Source organism: Gekko japonicus, unplaced genomic scaffold (assembly GCF_001447785.1).
Source record: "Gekko japonicus isolate JY-2015 unplaced genomic scaffold, Gekko_japonicus_V1.1 scaffold2995, whole genome shotgun sequence".
In the NCBI taxonomy this organism is placed as follows: Eukaryota; Metazoa; Chordata; class Lepidosauria; order Squamata; family Gekkonidae; genus Gekko; species Gekko japonicus.
The window spans coordinates 129125-135705 of record NW_015174927.1 but is presented as its reverse complement, the minus strand read 5'-3'; positions in this window follow the sequence as shown (position 1 = coordinate 135705).

Below are 6581 nucleotides of genomic sequence, written 5' to 3'. Positions count from 1 at the left end.
GAAGAGCGTGCACAGAATGTATCCAGCAGGGGTTCACCACCGCTTTACATGCTTCTTTGACAGCCGTCTTCTGCTCTGATTTGCAAGTAGATGTTCTCTCTGGTAAGTGGGGTAGTTCATTCCTCAGGGTTACTTCCTCCTTTGCTGAAGAGCTCACACCAGAGACAGCCAGTTTTCATTTCAGGGATCATAGCTTCCCGGGTTGGAGTGGCCTATCTGAATTGCCACGTGGGGTGAAGAAAGTAATCTGGGGGGGGGGATTTTGGGGGTGTGGCTGATGTTGCGGAGACTCTGGTGCTGTGTGTGTGCTTGTTTCTGTACCACAGAACACCTTCTCAGCATGTATGTAAATCTGCAAGTAAGCAACTAATAAAAGAAGACATCATAAATATTTTGTGTTTGTTTTCTTCCAAAGGAGCCCGAGTTCATAAGGCCTTCTACATTTTAATATTGCTGGGGTTTTATTTTTCTCTGGCATTTCAGTTATATAACTGTTCAGGGGCTGGTTTTAAGGACATTGTTAATTCCCCCCTGCACCTTCACGGTAATAAGGCAAGAAAAACATATATGAAGATGTGTTTTTATTGATAGGATGTATTTAGCTATATTGTGTCGCTTGTTGAATTTCACAGCAGAAATGAAGATTATATCTAGCTAAACAAGTAGTATCTTACATATGTATAATGGAATGCAATAGCATTGCCAAGAGTGATTCAATTTTGTAATACTGATGGACTATTTTTCATATTAGATATGCAGATATTCAACTGGTTAGGGTGCTTTCTAGCTATTTCTTACTATGACAGTTCAGAGCTTACTGTGACCAGCTGCAGAAAAGGAACCAGTAAAACTTTCAGTCCTTATATGGTGTTGGACTGAATTAATGAGATGATTGACTTTGGGGATTTCATCAGTCCATCTCTAATATTAAATTGTGTTTCGACGTAGTCACACCAACAGTGGCGGCAGATGGAGAACAACATCCAGAGAGGATCTAAGTGCCCAGATAAGTCTGCAGGGATGAAAACAATCCTTGACATGTTATAGCCCCAGACCATTTAGGACATAAAGGGCTATAAGCAGCAGTTTGGATGGGGCCTGGAAACTAATTGACGACTAGGGTGGTTGAGATCAGAGTAACATGCTCCAGCCAGCTATCTAGCTGCCACATTCTGGATCATCTGCAGTTTCCAAATACTCTTCAAGGGCAGCCCAAGATAGAACAAGTTACAGGAGTCTAGTCTGCAAGTCACCAAAGCATGACTAGCTGTGAACAGATCCCCTAGACCCCAAGGAAAGTTGAATCTGGCAAACCAACCAAGGGTGATTAAAGGTCCTCCTGCCCGCAGCTGTTCCTGGACCATCCATCCTCCTGAAGCTCAGTCAAGATCTGATCAAGAGTACCCTGAACTTGTCTGGATTAAGTTCGGCTTCTCTGTCCCCAAACATTGGTTCAGAACTCCACTTTCTTCCCATGAATCAATAAAAATAACAGGTACCGTTGGGTGTCGTTAGCATACTGGTGATAATGAGTCCAAAGTCTGTGGACAGCCTCCGTCAGCAGATTTGTAGAGATGCTGGCAAAATAAGGGACAAAGTAGAACTCTATGGCAATCGCAATTGAAAGGCTAGAGGGTGGAGAAATAGTTGGCCCATAATCATCTTCTGGGAACTTTTGCTTTTTTGGCGCCCTCTCCGCGCTCGCGATAAGCGAGCGCCCTGGTATACCCAGGAGTTGCGCTCGCTGAAGCGAGAACTGAGACGGCTAGAGAGACGGTGGCGCCGCGCTCGCGACGAAGTGTCCAGAACATCCTACAGGACGCTTATGAGATCCTACGGGATGGCAGTCAAGGCCGCAAAGAAGGAGTTCTATGCAACATGGTCGACCACCGGTTGCTGGCTCACCGCCTCGCCGACGTAGGGATTCAGGGGTGTGCCCTTCAATGGCTTGCCTCTTTTCTCCAAGGTCGGGGACAGAGGGTGGCGATAGGAGATCAGCGGTCCCGAAGGCACCCCCTTGAATGTGGTGTGCCCCAAGGGGCCGTGTTATCTCCGATGTTGTTTAACATCTACATGCGCCCCCTTGCCCAGATTGCCCGGAGGTGTGGGCTTGGGTGTCATCAATATGCCGATGACACCCAGCTCTATCTGATGTTGGGCGGCCAGTCAGACTCCACTCCCGATGACCTAGTGCGGGCGTTGCAGGCCGTGGCTGGTTGGCTCAGACTGAGTCGGTTGAAACTAAACCCGGCAAAGACGGAGGTCCTGGGCCTGTGTCGAAGCGGTTACGAGTTGGGGCACCCTCTCCCGGCCTTCGGTGGGGTACCATTGGTGCCCGTGCGGGAGGTTAGGAGTTTGGGTGTGCTCCTGGACTCCTCGTTAACGATGGAGGCCCAGGTAGCGGCCACTGCCAAGTCAGCCTTTTATCATCTGCGGCTGGCGCGGCAGTTGGCTCCCTATCTCAACCGAGACGACCTGGCCACTGTGATCCATGCGACGGTCACCTCGAGGCTGGACTACTGTAACGCTCTCTACTTAGGGCTGCCTCTGTCGCAAATCCGGAAGCTGCAGCTAGTGCAGAATGCTGCAGCCAGGCTGTTGATGGGTCTTTCCAGGCGAGACCACATCCGGCCTGTGCTGCAAGCGCTGCACTGGCTGCCTATAGCATACCGGATTCGCTTCAAAGTGCTGGTGCTTACCTTTAAAGCCCTGAATGGCCAGGGTCCTGCCTATCTAAGGGACCGTCTCCTCCCGTATGTTCCCTCAAGGGCACTGAGATCGGGGATGCTCCATCGTCTGGTAGTTCCAGGCCCCCGAGTGGTGAGGTTGGCCCACACGAGATCTAGGGCGTTTTCGGTGGCGGCTCCTTCCTGGTGGAATGAGCTCCCGGAGGAGATCCGGGCCCTGCGGGACCTAGTGCAGTTCCGCAGGGCCTGCAAGACGGAGCTCTTCCACCAGGCCTTTGGGTAGGAGCCGCCGCCACCACCACCACCACCATTGCCTCACCACCGCCGTTGTATTGTCCTTCTACCAGACTCCATGGTGGTTGATTAGTTTGTTGCGTCGGGGACGCTTCTATTGTCAAGATCACAGGCAGCAAACAATCGCCGAGTATCTGTAAATGGTATAGATTATATAGACTGAAGCACCAGTTTTTATTGTATTAAAAAACGTATTTTATTGTTTTAGTATTTGTATGCTGTTAGCCGCCCTGAGCCACTGGGTAGGGCGGGATAGAAATCCCATAATAAATAAAATAAATAAATATAAAGACTGGATCTGTAGCTAAACCAAACCCAGCTAAACGACCAGAAGGATCTCAGGGTCAGTGGTGTCAGATTCTGTTGAGAGACCCAGAGGAAAACAGGGATCTGCCCTTCCTGTCCTCCCCAGCATTAGTCATCTGTCAGGATAAAGACGCTCTGTTTCAAAATCCAGGCAGAATCAGATTTAAGCTAACCAGTTACCACACACCAAAACACTGTATACAAATTGAATATCATTGTTCCACTCTGGGTGGAAATTACCAGGTTTAGGTGGATCAAGAGAGAAAGTTTCTTCAGCGATGGTCTCACGAGAACCAGAGATTCTGCTCTTTTAAGGAAGGGGTTTATAACCTGTTCTAACAAACTGTCCAGTCCCTTCCCCTGACAGGTTTAACCAGCCAAGACAAGCCAGGAACAAGCAGAAAGTGATCATTCTCACTTCTGTGAGGACCCTGTCTGCACCCTCAGTTTGGGCAAGCTAAAAAATGGCGGATAAAAACGGGACAATTAGAAACCCAAGTACCATCCCTACCTGTAAACAATGCAGTGTCCAACTTGGAATGAATGTGGGAAATTTTGCCTGCAGAATGCATAGCTGATTAATTGCATGGACTACCAAAGTCTACTATAACCATAACCTCTGCTTTCGGCCAAGCTGTAATGAACCCCACCACCCCTTGGAAAAGCCCCAGTGGGGATAGTTTTGAGTAGCCATAATGGTGGTGGGCAGAAAAGCAGGTTTTCCTTGGTCTCACAGGCCCATGTGCCTCAATAAAGGTTGCAAAATCCAGAAGGCTTAAAATGCGTGGTCAGAGGACAGGCATAGTTATTGTCAGCAGCCATCCTTCCCTGGTTGTATTTAATGTTGCATAAGGAGATCTTTGTGTGTGTGTGCAGCGTGGAGATTACGTAAAATGGGTTATGTAACAAATGCTTCTGTAAATCTGTTCCCTGGCAGAAATTCGGAATGGTTTTGGAAGGTGGGACTGTGTCCTTGATGTCAGTGTGTCTTTAACCCCTTGCGTGTACTCCCATCGGGGAAGTCAGATTAATGGACGGTGTGAAATGTGACCCATTGAGGCAGATTGTGCTTCGCCAAAGTGCCAAACGTTGTTCCAGCGAGAGGTGAATGTCAGCTTGATGTGCTTGCATTTGCAAGAGTCTTTTTAAGTTCAGTGTTGCTGAAAAATGGCTTAGTTCCTTAGGCACTGTATGTTTTCTTAACCCACAGAATTCTAGCCCTTGCTTGTCAGTTGGTTACTATGGAGCCTGTTGCAGATATAACATTCCCCTCCACACACACACATATGAGAGCCAAACCATCTGCAAGCTTCTAATATTTTAGCATTTTAGCCTGGGAGGCGAACTGTTAAAAATCTGGTTGTAGTTGTAGTTCAAGTGCGCTCGGTTGTAGTTCACATGCATTTTATAAAAAACGATCCAGTTCAGACCCCAGCTTTAAAAGTGATTCAGTCACCGCTTTACATATATTTCATGCAAAATAATTTGAAACTCTTTCTGATGGCAGTGCCATGCACTGTAAAAGGAATGTGGCAGTGACTTTTTAACTTGAGATAAATATGCATTATGGTTTAACCTGTCCAATTTTTTTTAAATATGCAGTTATTCTGTTCTATAAAAATACTCCTCTCAGTGGATGGGGTGGATTTTAAAACCCACCCCCCGGGGAGGCCGCAGGCAACGAACACATGGCTGTTAAACTACAGTTAGAACAGGTAGATGTCACTGGCGTCCTCCCCGTTCCAGTTTCTGTTTAAGCTCCTTTCCCTTCCTTCCCCCCCCCCTCTACCTTTAGCTCCCTAGCAAAGTTTAGTTTCAAGAAAGTTGACATAGGCTGCGGTCACACAGAGCATTAGCCACGCTACAGAGACGGAAGATAGGCGGATTTTCCGGGCGCAATCAAACCGCAACATCTGGGAAGCGTAGAGCTCCCATGGCGAACCCAAGGCTTCCCGCCGAAGATGCGCTGTAAAAAACGAGTACCTCCGAGGTACTAGTTTCCAAAAACCGCGGGGCAAGGGTGGGCATCTGATCACGTTTCCGGTGGTAGCTTGTGGCATCCGGCGCCCGCCCATGTCCCGTCGCGAAAAGGTTTTTCCCCCCCAAGTCTCCACGGGATGCGCACAAGCACCCAACGGCGCATGCGCACACTTCGGTTAAAAAAAACCCACAACCCCTGCCGCGCCGCTTCTTTGCTGCACCGCAGGATTTACGTATGATCGGCACCTCCCCCCGAACCACGGGACGGCGGTGGGACGTTTTAACCAGCGGCTGCGCGGTAGTTTGTTCCAGGGCAAACAGCCACGTCCCCCCCCCCACGATATCCGGCCCGTGTGACCGGGGCCATAGATTTGCAAGCCATAGTTATGGAGCAGTTGTGATCAGCATTAACAGTGATTAGTGCCAGTGGGGGAGGGAAGGCAGCATGGTATAACCCAATCTCAGAAGCTAAGCAGAATCAGTACCCTTTTTTTGTATTTTGTGTGTGCGTGCATGCGCGCATGCGTGTGCACTTGCGAGCCTAGACGTCATGGTGACTTCTGGCGACCTCTAGTGGGGGTAGGACATTTCAGAGAGGTGGCTTGATATTGCCTGCTTCCGCATCCCGGCCTTGGTATTCCTTGGAGGTTGCCCTTCCAAGTCCTTGCTTAGCTTCCGACATCTGATGAGATGGGGCTTGCCTGGGCTATTCAGGTCAGGGCAGCAGGAGCAGTACTTGGATGAGAGGACCACCAAGGAAGACTCTGGAGAGGAAGGCAGTGGCAAGCCGTCTCTGCTTCTCACTTGCCTTGAAAGCTCCTTACTGGGGTCACTGTAAGTTTGCTGTGACTTGATGGTGCTTTGCACACATACACAATGCCAGTGTGCATAGAATGCAATGCCACAGTTAAAGCACACTATTGAAGAAAGGGGATTGTGTGTGCAAGAGACAGAGAAGAGGCGGGAGAAGGGATGAGGGTAGAATTGTTATTGTTTGAAATAAATGTATCTACTGCCTTTCTCACAGAGGGAAAAAAATTGGGGCACGGTAGTGTGAAACACCCCTGAGAAACACCCCTGAGAAAGCGGGCCCGAGGTCTCCCAGCAAGATTCATGGCTAAGTGGAGGTTTGGATCCAGGTTTCCTAGATCCTAGTCCAACTGTAACCACTTCTCCGTCCTCTGACCCACTAGTTTGTCGCTGACATTTATGCAAGTCTTATACCCTACAGTTGCGTTGGACCAGGACCAACAGGTTGAAATTAAATCAGAAGAGTTTTCGGCTAAACATTAGGAAGAACTTCCTGACAGAGCG